The sequence below is a fragment of the Erpetoichthys calabaricus genome, chromosome 1 (assembly GCF_900747795.2).
Source record: "Erpetoichthys calabaricus chromosome 1, fErpCal1.3, whole genome shotgun sequence".
Lineage (NCBI taxonomy): Eukaryota > Metazoa > Chordata > Cladistia > Polypteriformes > Polypteridae > Erpetoichthys > Erpetoichthys calabaricus.
The window spans coordinates 241,345,734-241,366,269 of NC_041394.2; the positions used below are offsets into that span (position 1 = coordinate 241,345,734).

At 36.2% G+C, this 20,536-nt stretch overlaps 1 protein-coding gene across 2 annotated transcripts in view; it reads right to left on the minus strand.

The window, feature by feature from the left end:
• kcnd2 (potassium voltage-gated channel, Shal-related subfamily, member 2) overlaps positions 1–20,536 on the minus strand; it is a 636,100-nt gene that overhangs the window by 612,116 nt on the left and 3,448 nt on the right. The gene's annotated exons all lie outside the window — the stretch shown is intronic.

Sequence of the window (20,536 nt, forward strand, 5' to 3'; positions counted from 1 at the left end):
TGACTTTTGTTTATTATTCTGAATACTTGTTTGCTCACCTTTCCATGTTCTACTCTATTTACTTGTTTTTGGTTAATTGCTTTTTTATTGTGAACAATGAAAGCACAATGTCATCTTCTGCCTAGCTTTGTCTTGGCTCCTCTCTATGGACCTCCTTATACTCATTCATACCAATATTTCAGCTTGCCATGCCTCCATCACATTATGTTTTGTTTTAGTCTGAACCACAGAGACTTTGGTTATATTCCCCAGAAATGCTGCCTGAATGGCATGCTGAGCTGAATAACGACTAAGAGTATGATTGGCAGGCATGAGTCAAACACCTAAAGATATAAATTAAAAAGACATTGAGCCATTTCTGCAGAGTTCAAAAACATTTCACAAGTACTTAAAAATATTCAGAGGAAGAAGCATATGAGCAATCTCACTACAAACATAGTAATAGAAAGTTAACCAGAAAAAAATTTTGTTGCATAATGTATGTTGTATAATGATGTTCAATGTATAGATTGAAACCTTTAACATCTTATACATTTTCATATAAAAATGAAAACAGAATAATTTTGTTACTGTCCAGATATATCCTGTGCATTGTATTGACCTCACCAAACTGCTAATTAAAGCCTTAGAAATTTCAGTGCATGCTGGACCAAACCTCAAAAACTGAACTAAGGAAATAAATTAATCAATATAGGGAAGAATAAACTGGTGAAATTGTACTTCATAAAATAGATTGTTAGTATACCAATAATTTAATATTATTATAGAAAACGCATTTTGTAAATAATTAAAAAAAGAAAACAAAAATGTTGGGTCAGCCTTACACAGCCTAACTGTGATGCAATAAGTACATGTATTGTTAGTTTAGCTTCTCTCATATACCATTACACTCACATCAGGCACCCGACAGAATTTTAAACTTCACTTTAATTTTTAAATTTATAGCATATGAATAACCATAAATTCAAGATGTCTGTAGTTCAAGATTCAGTACTACTCGAAGCTTTCACACTTTGCAAAACAGTGTCCTTTTGTCAGCAATAATTATATACTGTTATAAGGATGTTTAGCATGTGGGTCATTTGCACTTGCTAATAGTTAACACAGTTAACCGCGCTGCTAGCCACCCTAATTGAAAGTACTTTCACTCAGCTCATCTGCAGCAACTTTCTTGAGTTCAAGGGTCTGGGTTTGATCTCAGATGAGGGATGAGCTGTAGAAGGCAATAAGGAAAATTTAGGTACAGGTTACAATTAAACTCAAATTAGATTTCCAAAATAATTACACTAATAAATTATTAGGAGAGTCAAGTATTAAAAAAATATTTCAATCTGAGGATGAATATTTTCTAAAATACAGCACTGATTATATATAATACTGTATATCCTGTTTATAAAATGTTGGACTACACTACAGTATGGACTACATTAATACAAGTTTGTAATAAAGGCACACATGGGTGAGGTGGCTTGGCCAAGGTAAAACATATAACTATGTCATTTCAAACCAAAGTATGAAGGCTACAATCACATAATCCTCTATTCATATACTACAAGGAATAGCCCTAATTATTCCTGAAAAGTGCTAGAAACATGCAGTCAATTAGGCACCTTAAGTCTTCCTTTTGGCCCTTTAAATGAGGGGCATATGTGTGATGTAAGACGACAGGAGAATAAAGAAGCTTGTTTGAAACAAAAATGGGCAACTCAACTTGGTATCACTGAGAAAAACATCTGAAAAGGGATGAATCCTGATAGTGAAGCTAAAATGTCAATATAGAACAGCCCCGCCAAATGAGCTTGAATTGGTAGGACAGAGAAAAATATACAGAAGCAAAATAGTGCTTTTATATTAAAATATTATAAATGTATATAAAGTATATTTAACACTGCCACCTCACAGACCCAAGATCCTGGGTTAAAATCTGTACTTAGTTGTCAATTGCTTGAATGTTGCACACTCTTTTTGACTGTGTGGGTTCTACTTAGAGTATTCTGGTTTCCTTCCTAAATGCTTAGGCTGGTTGACATTTCCAAAGTGACCCAGTGTAAGGGTGGGTTGTCAATGGGCCTGCAAAGGACTGACACCCTGCAAAGGCCATTTCTTGCATTGCACCCAGTTTTGATAGATAGATAGATAGATAGATAGATAGATAGATAGATAGATAGATAGATAGATAGATAGATAGATAGATAGATAGATAGATAGATAGATAGATAGATAGATAGATAGATAGATAGATAGATAGATAGATAGATAGATAGATAGATCTTTGCCTCCAGGTTACCAAATCTCATTAAATAAATAAATATACGGGGGACGTTCAAAAAATTTCTGCACTTTTTTTTTGTAACTATTAATTAAGAATTTTAAAAACAAATTACATCACTTTTTTACATAGTCACCTTCATTTGTGATGCAATTTTCCCATCGTTGTACCAATGTTTTAATGTCTATTTCTACTTCTCCCATCTCCAATAAAAATTTAAAAGTACGGAAACTTATTGATCGTCCCTTATGTCACACACACACACACACATTATATACACATATATATAATATACACATTATACATACAAACACAAACACACACACACCCTATGGTCTGAACACACACTACAGTAGAATGAGTGGACCTTGAGAGGGGTATTCCTTATGTATGCATGCATATTCAATAGTAACAGACTGGCTTGTACTAACAAAGAGACAGACCTGCAGAGGTTACAAAATTTAAAGCTGGTCGTGCTTGAGAACATCTGTTATATCATCAACTTTGACCCTCAAACAAAAAAAAATGAAAAAGTGAAAGCTTGAAATCAGTTCATTCATTCATTTAGACACAACTTCATTTTGTGGTTTGAACATGTGTTATACTTAACAGAAGTACATTATAATTAAAATACTACAGGACGAGTCAACCCAAGCTGAAAAAAAAACAAAAAAAAAAAAACCCAAAAAAACAAACATTAGAATGGTAGTAATTACAGGTTTACAGTATTTTACACTTTCAGATTGTTTTCTGTAGACTGTTCACTTTTAATCTTGTTAAAATGTCAAATGCTCAATGAAACCTGATAAATAAATACTACAATATTGATTCTCATGTATAAATTCTCTTGCTGCTTCAAGAAAATAGCACATTAAGTACACATGCAGTGCAAAACAGTAAAAACATGCTAACACATATCCAAGGATGCTGCTAAACACACTAAACACACAATATACCCAATACACATTTGATACACAGTGTGACAACCTGTGGCGAAGGCAGACTCAACAGAATGCATTATGGATTCTTCATTTGATGGCCGTGGGCAAAAAAAGAATCACAGCAGCACCTCTTAGCACACTGTTGGAGAATGAGCTAATGGAGCTCCATGTGTTGTAGACGGGATGAGCAGCATTCCACCTGGTGGCATCTAATTTTGCCATCATCCTCTGTTATCACACCATCTCCAATGAGGCCAGGGTCAGTTGTGTAATAGTACATTAAAGACCACTGTGGCCACTTTCCTACTGTCCACCACAGTGTGAATTGTATATATGCAAATTTAGATCATTCCGTCTTTTAGATGCCTTCTCTAAATGGTAAAGGATGATTTTCTTATTAATACATGTTTTACTGTAAACCGATCAGCTGAGTCTCATTAACATTGTTAATTTTTGAAAAACATTAATATGCGTTTCATAAAAAATATAGCTTAGTAACTACAGCTGGTATGTAGGTTTAACATCACTTTGAATTACTAATTTGTTTTTTTGTGCATACTGTATATATCACCATTTTTAGTTTAAATTGGCCTTTGGTTTGCATACTCAGTTTCTAAAAAGACAGCCTTTGAAAGCTAAGAGTGTGAATTATGCCTCATTATTTTAGTGTGATTAGCTTTTTTACATATTATGATTGAGTGTAAGAAGTAATAAGGAAAATACATTCTTTCAATGTCAGCCGTCAGAAGTGTTTAATGGCTCAAGTCCTGACAAGTGAGTCAAACACTGATTTTATAAACTATGTGGATTACAAGGAGCTACTTTTCCTCCTCCACAGCATAAGGGCAGGCAACTTTTTACCGATCAAATTTCTTCCCATGACTCTTGTATTTAAAAATGTGTTTCTGCAGTGCATAAGGAGGTTAAATTTTCACTGGACTATTAAACATTCACTATGGGGCATATTTATTTATAGGCATAGTGTTCATCAACAATCCTTCCTTAACTGGAGATTCAGAAAGTAAAAGGTGAACATACCCACACCATCATTAGTTAAACATAAATATACTGGAACAGGTGCCAACTGTAATTTTTTGTGAAATTTGATCATTTTGTTCTTAATTGCGTCACTCTTCTAGCTAAGAAGTAATGAAGAAGTGGCAAAACTCATTCTTTGCAACAAGAGAGTTATAGCATCAAGGATGTGAGAGTCATATACACCACTGCTCTTGGCTGTTTGTGGTCAAGACTTGACTATTACTTAACTGCAGGTACAATTAAACATACTAGCTAATTTCTAGGGAGGTTATTGTATTTGAAAAATTACTTATATTTTTATAATTGTGTATTTTTCAAAGACACTTATAAATATAAACACATATCGGTTTTACTTTAGTGCAGCACGTGGAGTTTGCATGTTCTCCCCGTGTCAGCGTGGGTTTCCTCCGGGTGCTCTGGTTTCCTCCCACAGTCCAAAGACATACAGGTTAGGTGTATTGGCGATCCTAACTTGTCCCTAGTGTGTGCTTGGTGTGTGGGTGTGTGATGTGTGTGTGTCCTGCGGTGGGCTGGCACCCTGCCCGGGATTTGTTCCTGCGTTGCGCCCTGTGCTGGCTGGGATTGGTTCCAGCAGACCCCCTGTGACCCTGTATTAGGATATAGCGGGTTGGACAATGACTGACTGACTGACTGTTTTAATTTCTAAAAGAAATTTTATATTTCCACAAAGACTTGCACTTTCACATATTACACATCATATTATACAGTATATATTTTTGGTTGATGAAATCTTACATTACTATAAACATTCACTGTACTTTCACTCAATAATTAATCATAGAATGTCTTTTGGGTTTATATGTTTAATATATAGTTGCTTGCTTCAAAGTCTTATCAACACATGTTGATTTTTAAAGTTTTTGCTAAAGATCACTTATGCAATAAGTGTTAAACATTTGTTTTGATATGAGAGAAGAATGACGTATGCGTGATTATCAGTGCTTAAATATGCAATACGGTTTTGATGCCTTAGATCGGGAGAGTACAAAATGTACTACTTGGGGTTTCAGCCAAAAGTTGATTTTGCCTTGATTAACAGTTGCACATTAGATATACTTGTAATAAGGTCAAAGCAGACTTTATTATACCAAGCATTATCTATCACTAATGCACTGCTTTATACTGTTTGCGAAAGTTACAGTGCAACTCAAGGCATTTTAGACTGAATGAAATAAAGGATGCATTAATGTTGGGGGTGAAAAATGGGAGCAACACAACCAAAGTGGAGGAAGGATGAGTTTGAGTTAACATCAAGAAAAACAATAATTATTAATTACATATACATACATACATACATACATACATACATACATACATACATACATACATACATACATACATACATACAGCACTTTTCTCACTACTCAAAGCATTTTCATTTCAACCACCACCAATGTGTAGCACCACCTGGATGATGCAATGGCAGCCATTCTTGCACCAGAATGTTCACCACACAATAAATATTAAGTGGTAAAGTGGTGAGAGAGATAGCCAGTTAGAGACAGGGGAAGATTAAGTGGCCAGAATGGGCATTGGGATACACCCTACTCTTTTTCGAAAAATGCCCAGGGATCTTTAATGACGACAGAGAGTCAGCACCTCACTTTTACATCTCATCCTTAGTACAGCATCATATTTACAGCACAGTGTCCCAGTCACTGTACTGGGGCATTAGGATCCACACACACAGACCACAAAGTAAATGCCCACTTCTGGTCTCACCTACACCTCTTCCAGCAGCAACCCAAGCTTTTCCTAGATGGCCTCCCATCCAAATACTGGCCAGGCCTGAACATGCTTAACTTCAGGTTGATGACCAGTTCCGAAGTGCAGATGGTATGACGACTGGCTTGACAACTGCAACAAAAAGAATCTAGGAAGAGATCAGTTTCCTAGGAAAGAGTGGAAAGTAATAAAGCAAACTGATATAAGAAAAAGGATTCTGAAATCCAACTCTCTCGACCAGTCAAAAATAATAAATTACAGTAGTGGGAGAAAACAGTGTTGGAACAAAAGAGAAAATGAGGAAATCAAGTAACCTTTCTAGAATTGGGGTCAATCACAGAAGAATTTAAGAATACTAAAAAAGATCAGCACAGTCAAGGTGATCTGTAAGGGTGTCTAGAGAGCTTCAGGGGGAAAAGTAAAAGAACTATTCAGTCCGAAGAGGAAAAAAAAAAAAAAGTATTTATTTTGGTGATGGGGTACACTGGCAATGTAATTTTGCTAAGTATGGCATAATGTAAGAACGGAAAGGAATCAGTAAAGGTGACCAGTGAAATCAATATAGAAAGAGAGTATACTGAATAAAATCAAGCACATATACAGTAAATACTGTAGATACAATATACCGTTAAGATGCACTTCAGTGGTAGTTTTTTTTTTTTTTTTTTTTTATTTTTGACAAATAAAAAATACGAGAGGTTGTTCCTACTACTGAAAGTTTAGGGAGAAAAAAAAAAAAAAACACCAGCCCTGTAAATGAGGTCACCTAGTAAAGGAAACATAGTATACCTGAGCAATCTTTAAAAAAAAAATGAGCCTTGCTAGTTTACTCTTATTGCCACATTTGATTAATAGAGGAACACATGGCTTTGCAATAGTGCTGCAAAATATCATCTATTTATTTAAGGTAATTAAAAACTGGTCTTCCTTTTACAGACTACGTGAAATTTTTCAGAATGCTATATTTATGAAGAAATAACTTACTTCACTTGGTGTAACTCCAGCCTTTCAGAAATAGTGTTATGGTGGCAGATCTGGAGGCTTATACTTATTTGTATCTGTATGCAAAGAATTATTATTATTATTATTATTAATACGGATCAAATAGTGGAAACATTAACATGGCTGTTTACAATAATATTTTATGTCAGATTTTTCCCTCCCGAGGGCTCTTAGTTACTTCTCATTGGATCAAAATTATTCTATTAGACAAGTTATAGGAAATACCAATTTTTGTGGCAGTGTAGCTTGTAATAGTAATTCATTTCTAAAGAAGCCAGCAATATGGTACTTTGGGCAGCACACAGGGACAACATTCTGATGCTTGGACCTCATGTCTAGTTCTGGGCCTATCATGTGAATTGCTTTGCCTTTGTTTAGTTAGACATTCTCCCATTCTCCAAAAACCTGTCATCTGGTTGATTGGTACCTGCAAAGGGCACCCGATGTGTGGACAGTGCAGTAGCCTACCATCAAAAGGACTTTGTAAAAGCATGAAACTGGTGCTTTATGATTTCAAGTTACCAAAAAGAATGGATGGAAGGAAGAAAATTTTTCAAACTCTTAGAACAAAAACCTGTATCCACTTAACTCTGCATACATATTGACTGCTAGTAATGAAATTACTGTAAATATATACAGTATATTATAGGAGGAATCTAATCAGTGATTGATGGTCTGATTCTCCACAACGAAGACCAGGGGCCTCATGTATAACGCCGTGCGTAGAACTCACACTATAACATGGCGTAAGCACAAAAGCGGGATTGTGCGTACGCACAGAAAAATCCAGATGCAGGAATCTGTGCGCACACATACTTTCACGTTCTTCCACTACATAAATCCCGATCAGCATGAAAAGTAACGCACGTGCACGCGCCTTCTGTCCCACCCCAACTCCTCCCAGAATTACGCCTCTTTGAATATGCAAATCAATATAAATAGCCTTCTGTGAAAAGACAATGGGAAAAGCACAGGGGAAAATATAAGAATTTCAGCGAATACCAAGTGGAGGCAAAGGAAAAACGTACTATTTGTTGGTTTAAACAGTGGTATAATCAACAAAAGAAAGTTGATCGAGTGACAGAGTGTCGGAAAAAACTCGAAAGATCAAATTCACAAAGTCGCACAGTGCCCGAAATAAAAAAGAAATCACATATCAAAGTCGCTGTGAAAAGGCGAGTCGTAGCCCACCGTCTGAGTGTCATATGAAAGCGTATTAGGGTACAAACAAAAAACATAGGCACACAGTGGGAAAAAAGCACGAAATGTCAACTTTAATCTCGAAATTTCCACTTTAATCACGTAGTTTATTTTGTCATTAAAGTAGAACATCATAAACTTCGTCTTAAAATCGTTTATTTTACTAGTTTCTCAAGTAGCATGTTAAATGCTTTGTTCTGCGTTTGATCTTCTATGCGCTCTGTGTGTGTGAATCACTACGTGCTTCCGTTCTTTCTCTTTCTCCGACAGGACACAGAATGCATTACATTCGAGATATTACAGCTCTCTGAATAATTAAAATACTGAGATGTATACGTGATATCATTTTCATGATGATAGGAATGAAAGCATGTTATTAAACATGGGAACACGGTGGCGCAGTGATTGTTCATATCTCACGCAAGAGGCTTGCTGCACCATGTGCGACCTTCGATGAAATAATTTATTACAGAAGTACTGTCTCTTTCAAACGTACTAACCTCCAATTCCTGTCCTTACTTTTCTTTCTCCAATCGCCACACAATCAGCTCTGTAATAGACGTTAAGCCATTTGTAAGCTTAGAACGCCGATTCTTCAAAACTTTTAAGGAACATTGAAATATCTTCGTAGTACATGTTTAATTATTCTATTCGTCTATCCTTCCAGTGTCGCGTCAGCACCAGCAAGAATACAGCGCAAGGCAGGAGCTATTCTTGAACTAGCTAAGCGCTGCGGCACCGTGTCCTCACATGTTTAATTATTAACAATACAGATTATTTAAATGAAGTTAAAGTTTTATCTGTATACTATAAGCAACATATTTTGCTGCATTTCATCTTAAAAATGATATTGTCATCATACGCGCTTTATAAAGTAGCGCAGGTTGTGCAATATTATAACTGTAGTGCAAGTGGGGTAATTGTACTTATAAGTACAAACAGTTCTACAAGGAGCACTTGATGGACTGATTGGGTGCGTTTATAGTTCTTGGGATGAAACTGTTTCTGAAATGCGAGGTCCGTACAGGAAAGGCTTTGACGCTTTTTGCCGTGGTTGAGGTAGTGTGTACTTGAAACTGTATACCGATAATTCTCTTTCCGATCATCTGCTGCTGTGATTCACACTCAGATACAGTGAAATAAATACTCCGAGTGGTGCAGCGAGAGTAATATGGAAAAAGATAACCCGCAGTGGCAACCCTTAACGGGAACAGCAAAAAGAAGAAGAAGATGCAGTGAGCGTAACAACGCTAAAGCAGTTATGGTATTTGGAATACTATGGCTATTCCCTGGCCCATTATATTGCTACAGGTTAATTACAATCAGATGCATTACACTAATAAACAATATGCAGTTAATTTCAGTGTATTTATAAAGCCGCGTCAGGAATGTGGAGCTAAGAAAGAAAGGATGAGCACACAGGAACAGTAGTTTGACCATTCTGTGGACCATTATATTGTTACAGGTTAATTACAATCAGATGCATTAAATTTATGAATGATATGCGGTTAATTTCAGTGTATTTGATAAAGCCGCCGCCGTGGATGTGGATCTAAGAAAGGGTAACCACACAGGAACAGTAGCACTGCTTTGACGCTGGGTGCCGCCAGTCTGCAAAACCGAGCGGAGAAATTGCGTACGCCAAGGTATGAGTTACCGTGGAAATGTGCGTGGCTTTACGCCAAGTTTAGGTTTTATACATCGCGATTTGAGCGTGGAAAGGTTCGTACACAACATTTCTGTGGGTACGCACCGTTTATACATGAGGCCCCAGGACAGATAAACTGAAAAAGTATCAATTGGATGCTTAAGCATAAACTTAAATTTAGACTTTAGACATAAACTTAGATTTTGTACTATACAAATAATTAAATTAACAACTTTAATGTTTTTATTTGTCTGTTTATTATCCTGTGTATTTTTCATTTTTGCAGTCTTTCTTAAGTGAAAGATTTGAAAATCAACAAACCTCTTGATTTAGATAGGGACTCTTGTTTTTTTCTGCATGAGTGATGAAAATCTAAAGTAGGGTTATACCATTTAAATACATAAAGGTTCTTTTTAATGTAAATAGGCATCAGCACTAAACACTTCTCACATTTATACACTGACAGACTATTTGGCACAGAGTACAAGAAGCATTTCCAACCTCTATTGTTGTATACACATGTGAATGAGACAGAAGAATTGCTTGTGTCATTTTAAGTCATCAGATAATCTGGAAAAACAAAACGAGCCTTTTATGGTCTGCAATAAAGTAGCATACCTAAGGCTACTACAAGCTGGTTTGTGGATCAGAATCTGTTTTCGGTATCTGCAGTACAAGCAGATCCAGGCTATTCCTAGGTTTACTCATTCAAGCAAATTTGAATTTTTGAGTGTTTGCTTTCAATAATAAATTTCCCGTCAGTGCAGCAACATGAAAGTTATAAATAAATCTAACACATCTAGACCAAAGGCACAAATGCAAGTAAGTTTCCTTAACTCCTTTTGTACTCTGTAATTAGTGGTTAATGGTCCACATTCATGAAAACATATGAAAATACTACTAATTTAAAAAATAAACCAAAAAAAAAAAAACAAACTAATGGGCACTTTCAAAACCAATGTCTAGTTAATCTAGTTGTTGTACATATGTACCAATTATATGGCATACATTTGCACTGTGGCAGGAGGCTGGGGGTCAGATCCAGCCGGGATGCCTGGAAGGACCAGGAGATAGACTATACGTTCCCTGGGCCACAAGGGGGCAACCGCCTTGGATAGTGCAGGGACCACAGGGACAGCGCGCGGAGGCTCAAACCCATTGGGGCCCATGGCACCGCCAGGGGGTGCCCCGAGCCCCATAGAGCCCGGGATATCTGCACTTCTGCCACACCTGGGAGGGTTCATGGAGTACCTTCCAGGGATGCCCGTAGTGCTTCCGGGTGCTCATGCGACACTTCCGCCACACCAGGAAATGCTGCCGGAAGGACGTCGACGAGCACTTGGAGCACATCGGGGCGATTATAAAAGGGACCGCCTTCCTACAGTCATGGAGCTGGAGTCAGGTGGAAGAAGGCAATGCTCGGGAGTAAGGAGGAAAGGCGGCCCAAGGAGGACCATTGAAAGGCCCAGGAAGTGAAGGGTGTTTTGGTGCTGGAGCACTGCGTGTGCGCGGGACTTGTGTCTTGGGGACCTTGTCTTTAATAAATGTGTGTCTGGTTGTATCCAGGCTGGTATCTCACAGCACTTAAATTATATTCATACTTTGCTTCAAAACATAAGTACATTACATATGCTGTACATGCATTAACAGAGTCATTACTATACTGTATTTTGTTTTGAAATGGGCTTTTAAAAAGAAAGCCATCGATCTGAATGTTCACTGCAGTACATCTTGTAATTTCAATGAATTCCTTAACACATGTACCATACTAAAAATATTAAATATTAAAGACCAAGAACACCATTTCTCTACTCATGAATCCAGCCAAAAAAGATTGTATCAACCAATTTCTCTCAAGTATTTCACCATGTTGGTATGAAATGCTTTCTAAGTAAATATCACATTGATATATACAAGAAAGCTAAAACCCATCATGAAAGTTTAGATTTTTTTCAACACTTTGTAAAATAAATGTTTTTCATTATAACTGACAGTTTTTTGCTGATCACTTCTATTGGCAATCCTCTATGCAACTTGCTCAGAGGTGCTCCAAAGGTTTACAAGAGAATGTGAGCTTTCAAAGAGGACTGATGTTTAATTATTTGTGAACAACTGCAGGGTTGCCCATATTGTATAAAACACAGTGATCACTAAGAAAAGGCTTGGATACTACATTCTGATTTAAAAACTACTGTTGTTACTTGTTATAATTATACTGATATATTAAATTATTGAAGTAGCAGTCTTTTTGATGACCTGGTCTCCTCCATATGGTGTAAGCAAATCCAGCTTAGAGCATTTCCACTCCAATAGCTATCCCCTACAGTGCTAAAATGTTGCAATTTACAGCATTGATTTTTTTTTCTACTACTTTAATCTTTCTTGACATAAATTTTTCTATTGACAATTCAGAACTGAAGACATCTCTTTAATAGAAATCAATTCAAAACTTACAAATATTTTCTCTATGAAGTTTTTGCTATCCTAGGTAAACTGTAAACTTCTTACTTTTTCCAAGGTATTGCAAATTCTGTTAACTCTCTAGCACCAATAAAGATTTCCAGTGGCATGCACAGAATTTTGATTAGATTCCTAAGCAAATGTGCAATGTTTATCACAACACTATGTCTCTGTATTGTGTTATCAAAAATAATTTTACAACTTTACAAAATATGACCTTTCCACAGTAACCTTTTTCTGTATACACCTCTAGTATCAGATGAGTTAAGTTGTGCAAGTATCTTGTCCACAGCTATTTGCTTAAAAGTATTGCTTTTTTTAATCTTTTATTGAATTTATTAAAAACATGTAATGTTCCATACAATCAAGTCAAACTTAACAAAACTAAATTCAGTTCAATGGCAGTCAACCAGCTATTATTCTTTACCAATATCCAGAGATAGAGCACTTAAATTCATCTACTAGGGGAAGCTGTTTGACTTTTACCTGGCAATGATAGTTCATTCATTTCCACAAAAAAAAGCAAAAAAAAAAACCATCAGCTCCCAGCTGAATTTACAGTTGTGTCATATCTGGCAAAAAATGTTTGAGATCATATTAAATGAACTGAAAGTCAGCATCTGCAAACATCAGAAATGCCTTTCTAACTTTTGAAAGTAGATACTCTATTTTTACCCCATAATAATGTGCTGCTTGCAAAACCTACAGACAAGTGAGTAGATGATGCACACATTGTCTGGTCCAAACGTTAACGTAAATCAATTTGACTGCAACAAGGACTGATAGCACATGACAGAGTCCTTATTATCACTTACTAATGCCATTACTTCCATACTACACTAACAGGTACAACAGTCATAAGCATTCTCTAAACTCATGATCATAAAAATATAACTCCTGCAAGCATTCCAATATCTTTGTAAATACAAAGTCTAATGCACCTTTCCATTGGAAAATTGTCATTTCTACTCTTAAATTTAATACTTGACTACTTTTTCTGCAACCTTAGGGAAAGATGATGAACATTATCTTTCTGTAGCCTGGAACCAACATCTAGTCTTTTTTTTTTTAAATAGAGACCACCATTCCATCCTTGCATGAATATTAACCTTTAATTGTCTAATACAGGGGTGGGCAGATTCAGTCCTGGAGGGCCGCAGTGGCTGCAGGTTTTTTCTCCAACCCAGTTGCTTAATTAAAAACCAATCCTTGTCAATTATTTAATTTCATGGCTTGCTAGCGCTTTAACTCTGCTATGTAAGGCCATTCTCATATCCTAGATTTGTTTTCCTTTCTAAGGATATCATCCAAATGATTTGAAGTCTAAAACAGACAAGTTATTCTCAGTGCTTCACTTTTTTCTCTTCACTTTCCTTCCAAGTATTTAATTAAACCCAATAGTGCATGATGAATACACACAGGTGTAAATGGAAACAAGCTAAATGGAGAACTGCTGGTTTCTTTTGTCATTTGCATGGTATTGCTAATAAGGAACAATTAAAAATCAAGACTACAGCTGTTTAAGACTAAAATAAGCAATAAGGGTTCAAAATCTTAACGGGCGAGACAACTAAAGTGAAGCAGAAGTGTTACTTGAGCAATGAGTGCTTCTTATTAAGCAACTGGGTTGGAACAAAAACCTGCACCCACTGCGGCCCTCCAGGACTGAATCTGCCCACCCCTGGTCTAATATCTTTAGAAATTATTTCTCATTTCTGCATGCTGGCTTATCACTAAGGACATTTGTGGCCTCTATAGTGAGCCCAACTACAAATATCTAACCACCTTTACAAGAGGTTTCCATCCCTGTCTCATAAGGAAAGATCTTATTTGAGGTGCCTACTTATTCCATTTACTCCTCAGTTAAGTTTTTGTCACATGTTGTTATCTAATAATTTACCACTACCTGTCTAAACCATCAAAAAGATTTTTCAGTTGTTTTATAAAATAATTTTCACAAAAAGTCAGCAGCAGATTTTCTGGCATATCTGTAACATCCCTCTGGGGACATTACCATTCCATGAGAAGTGGCTTGTAGATCTTCAAGATATATTTCCAGGAGCCCCATGTAGATTAACAACCCAAATGGAAAAGGTCGATTGGATTTGTCACAATGAAATTTAGAAAGTTTCTGATATATAATCAATATTTTTTCATACTTTTGTCTAGTTGTCTGTTTACTTTGATAAATATCACCACAAATACACATCTTAAGCTATATGTTTACAAATTACATTCAGAAAGGCTAAATTGAATGATCTTGGTCAAATGTGAGAAGTATGTATTTTTAAAGCACACAACAAAATATCCACTTATATAACTGAACCTTTAATAACCACCTCTATACCAGACTTTACACAGGCAATACTTCTTGCAATATCATTTAAATCAAAATTTAATAAAGGAGATTAGTAGACTGTGTTCCTTTAATGTGGGAAGTGACATCCTTCCACATCTTCTACAACTTTGTGATGACCAGTGCAATTATCTATGCTGTGGTGTGCTGGTAATGTCACTTCAAGAGAGGTCCACTGAATCACCAAGCTAATTAAAAAGGTCAGGTTCAGTTATGGGATACACTTTGGACCCCATGGAGATAGTAGCAAAGGAGAGAATTAAAACAAAACTCAGTGCCATTATGAACAATGTTGCAAATCCTCTCAATGACACACTAACACTGAGGGGTTCTTTATAGCAACAGCAATACAACATAGTACAGTAATCCCTCCTCCATCGCGGGGGTTGTGTTCCAGAGCCACCCGCGAAATAAGAAAATCCGCGAAGTAGAAACCATATGTTTATATGGTTATTTTTATATTGTCATGCTTGGGTCACAGATTTGCACAGAAACACAGGAGGTTGTAGAGAGACAGGAACGTTATTCAAACACTGCAAACAAACATTTGTCTCTTTTTCAAAAGTTTAAACTGTGCTCCATGACAAGACAGAGATGACAGTTCAGTCTCACAATTAAAAGAATGCAAACATATCTTCCTCTTCAAAGGAGCAAACTAATCAATAGGGCTGTTTGGCTTGTAAGTATGCGAAGCACCGCGGCACAAAGCTGTTGAAGGCGGCAGCTCACACCCCCTCTGTCAGGAGCACAGAGAGAGAGAGAGAGAGATAAAAAAATCAATACATGCCCTTTGAGCTTTTAAGTATGCGAAGCACCGTGCAGCATACTTAAAAGCTGCACACAGAAGGTAGCAACATGAAGATAATCTTTCAGCATTTTTAGACTAGCGTCCGTATTGTCTAGGTGTGCGAACAGCCCCCCTGCTCACACCCCCTACGTCAGGATCACAGATAGTCAGCGCAAGAGAGAGAGAAAGAAAAGTAAGTTGTGTAGCTTCTCAGCCATCTGCCAATAGCGTCCCTTGTATGAAATCAACTGGGCAAACCAACTGAGGAAGCATGTACCAGAAATTAAAAGACCCATTGTCCTCAGAAACCCGCGAAGCAGCGAAAAATCCGCGATATATATTTAAATATGCTTACATATAAAATCCGCGATGGAGTGAAGCCGCGAAAGGCGAAGCGCGATATAGCGAGGGATTACTGTATTCATGTGTATACAGTATAAATACAGGGGTGGGCAAAAGTAGGTTTACAGTTGTTAGTATGGAAAAGGCATGCAGGTTGTAATTATTACAATAGCTTTAACTAGCTCAATAAATTAACTTTATTAACCCAAAAGAATATCATAATGGCACAGTGTATTTAGGTACTATCACAGAAGTACTCAAATTGCTGGCATCATGTACTACTTTTGTCCACCCCTGTATGTGTATATAAATATATTTATCTATTTATGTATTTATTTACTGAAAGAGCTTCTGTAAGAAGCCAAATTTCCCCTTGGGGGAAAAATAAAATTGTATCTATCGAAAACCCTTGTTTTCAAAAATATATTCTAATGCTTAAGAAAATGTTCTCATACTGCAAAAGTGACTGTTAACAATGAAAAAGCCTTAAAAGTATATACATAATTTTTAGTAACATGGACTACAGTCCAAATAATTAATCTAATGAATCCAGAATTTAGATTTCAGTGCATTGGCAACTTATTATTTAATCACATTTTAGATAAAATGAATGAGTACAATTAAACACCGAAATGTACATCCATAATGTTTCTTATATTCTTATATTTCAGTACACTTACTTAGTTATCTGTCATGCTACTGGTGGATATACAAAGAAAAAAAAATCCCTTTGATAAATAAGCAAGGTGATGCATGCTGTTAAGCTACTGTACAACTCATTAATGAGATGCCCTACTGGATCATAACAGATACAATTCTAGCAGGACAGTCTTATTTTTTGTTTTTTTATGGCCTTCCAACTTGAAGGGAAAACTCAGGGGTTGGTGGAAGGATTGGCACTCCAGCCACTGTAAAACACCTCACAAGTTCAGTGTGGTGCTGAGGTGTCACCTGTTGCACGGAGTTGACAACTAATTGCCTCTTCATGCTGACATTATATAGCATGACATCTAAGACAAGACTGGAAGAAAAGTAACAAAACAGGGCTGATACACCATGCAGTATTAAGAAGTTTTGGCTTTTTTCAGTCGTTTACACAATGATCAGTTCTCTTTTGATCAAGTATTTTGAGAATTGCATAGAAATTAAACCCATGACTATGTATTATGCTTTTCTTGTAGGATCTTGTTATGCTCGTTTATCTTGTATGAGCACCTAAAGCAGAAATATCTTTGATTCCAGGGGTTTCTCATGATAATCATCAGGAAACTATGCTTTACCTTAAAAGTGGTCAAAGTGAAAAAAAGTCTATACTGTTTACTCAAAAAAAATGTGTGAACAAAATATTGTCTTTTTAACTTACACTGAACATGTTTATGCAAAGCCTCTAAATCCACTTAGCATGCTATCCTGTATTCCACACTTATAATTCTTATTTGTCCCCCATCTAAAATAAAGGAAATGTGTTTAACTTGGTGAGTTGTTCACTGAGCTAGTATAGGTATAAATGAGTTAATGAGTGACTGAGTGAGGTGTAGCGTGATCTCATACTGTGTCTACTTGACTAATATACGACTTCTTTGCCAATCGTGCACTTGTCTGCTGTTTATGTATAAAGGTTTTACCGCTGTGCTGGAGAACATGATTTTGTGCCATGGTTTGCTGCAATACTGTATATGGATAGTATGACAAAAAAGTCACTTGACTGTACCAAATTAAGAAGGCAGTTCTTTTGGCATTCTCACAAAAAAAGAGTGTTAAAGAAGAAAATTGTTCTTTAGTGAGAATACTATTCATTTTAAACCTGCTTAATGAGGATATCTATAAGCATTGAGTACTATGGAGCTTGCATTAACCGAGTTCCTTACAAACCTCAGCTTAATGTACTTGCGTCAAAAATATTTTCACTGACCACAAAATTTAAAGCAAGAATTATTTTTTTTTTTTTTAATTTACTTATTTGTCTGATGCATTTATCCAAGGTGACTTTAACATTGAATATTCAACTTCATACATTTCTTTAACTTTTCCAATTGGAGCACAGGCAAGGGAAGTGACTTGCTTATAGTCACACAATGCCAGTAGTGAGATTTAAACCCACAACCTCAGGGTCTGACGTCCAAAGCCTTAACCAGTAGAGCACACTCTCTGCCATATTTACGAATTTAGCCAATATTTGTTAAATCAAAATTTATAATCTTTAAGATTGCGGACTACATATGGGGAACCTTTACGTAAGCAAACTGATACATCGGCATTTGCATCTAGAAGCTTTGTTTTCTTCTCATAAAGGTACAAGATGTATGGTAATTTATTACTTTTCAAATAACCTGGAAATTGTTATACCATTTAAAATTATGTGAAACTTAATATTAAATCGCTTTGCCCATGAATAGTTATTCCTAGAATGCTAATAATTTGGCTTAATTTATAAAACACTACAGAAAAGTATTTAAACATATATTATCTGTACTTCTGTATTTGTTTATTTAAACAATGAAATATCATTGAGGAGTTAGTAATTCACTGTGTTTTGCTGTTTAGTATTTTACTTGTTAGTTTACTTTAAGCATGTTAGGATATAATAAGGGTTTCTTATTCCTCAGTGTATAACAGTATCAATAACATATCTTTTTCTCTTGATTCTAAGATGGATCATGGGGGACTGGAGTCTACACCAGGAACAATCCCCTGGACAGTGTGCAAGTCCACACACACCACACACTCACTTGGGGCAATTTCTCATCACCAATCCACCTAACCTGCAGGTCTTTGTACTTTGTGTGGAAACAGAGCACTCTAAGTGCAGACACCGGGAGAACATACAAACTCCATGGAAGAATGACCTGGAATGAGAACGCGGGTCTTTTTACAACAAGGCAGCAATGCCGCCACTTCACCACCGTGCACCCCCCTATACAATAAATTACAAATAATAACAAACAGCAAAAACAATTTACAAATTAAGAAAACTATTTAAAGCCTGAATGCTTTTTAAAGCTAGGGCATGGCCCAATTGTACTATAAGTAAAAGAGCTGTACTGTTTTCTCTGTAATAAACTTTAAACACTCTGTGTGCAACATAAATTCCATGAATAGATGAACACCCACACAGTCACATTTAGAATAAAAGCATACATGTGGCATTTATCCCCATAAGAATAACTTGAGGCTGAGCAACAGTTTGTAAATGTTGTAGTAGTTTGCTCTTATTAACTTCACATTTATTGTATTTTTAAAAGAACGACTCTAATATGGGTAAATCTTTTCAAGTGTCAATAGTAATATCACTGTTTTTATCACAGTATTTTAGTATGTTTGTCATTAATCATGCTAAATATCCATCCATCCATTATCCAACCCGCTATATCCGAACTACAGAGTCACGGGGGTCTGCTGGAGCCAATCCCAGCCAACACAGGGCGCAAGGCAGGAAACAAACCCCGGGCAGGGTGCCAGACCACTGCAGGGCATGCACACACACACACCCACAAGCAGACACTAGGGACAATATAGGATCGCCAATACACCTAACCTGCATGTCTTTGGACTGTGGGAGGAAACCAGAGCACCTGGAGGGAACCCACGCAGACACGGGGAGAACATGCAAACTCCACGCAGGGAGGACCTGGGAAGCAAACCCGAGTCTCCTAACTGCGAGGCAGCAGCACTACCACTGTGCCGCACATCATGCTAAATATTCACTTTATAAATAATTGTTTATAAACTTTTTAGTGGATGTTATATTTTAAGAATTACTGAAGAACATTTTTGCAATAAATTTAAATGATGCTTTCTTTTTAAAATTTTGACTGCCTGCTTTAAATGTACAGAGTGTATCTGATTTATTCATTAAAGCTGAAGATAGTGAAGCTACAAGTCTTAATTGAGTAAAATCTTTATTTTAAAGTGCACTTTATTAAAATTTTAATTAAAAGCAGCACTGAAGTTTCTCAAATTATAGCTTAAAGTCTTCCATGAAGTACAGACATTCTTGAAAATTTAACATAAATAACCTCTGTTCCTTGCATTTCCACGTGTAGTGAATTTCACCATTTGTCATTTATTGCAAGACAATGCATCCCGCCCAACAAAGTGGTCTTTGCACCTTACTTTGACACTTCTCAAATTTATCCTCAAATACGGATCACTAACTTTAAAATTGATATGTACAGTGCATGTTGTTCATATAAAAAACACCCAAAAATAAAAAACAAATGAGATTATAATTTCTGTAGGAAAGGAATTTGACATCCCAAAACAAATACCACACAAAATAGTAACTACCGAAAAGTCTTCAAAGCCAAACTAAGAACTTTTAAGATATGAAAATTTCCAAAATATGATGAGCACTGGTTCCATCTTCTAGGACTTAAAACTCACAAGTACATGTTAGAAAAGTGTACATACAGAATTTTTGTAACTGGAGAACTGTCAAATGAAGTATCTTGGACTTACTGATTAAGTCATCTTTTGGCATTGAACTTGTTTTATAGTTCAAAACTTTAGCCAGGAGGTTACACTGTCTGTGCAAATAATTTTGTTTGCATTACAATCATAAAATAGTTGCCCCATTACACTTGAGTTGACATTTGTTACTAAATAGATATTGGTTATAGAAAACATATCTAGAATAAAAGCAAAGTAATTATAGTAAAAAAGAATAAAGCCAAGGCTCAGGGAAGCAGTATGACAATATAAAGACTCCAATAAAAAGTAATTCTATTTCCTGTACGGACTGTTTTAA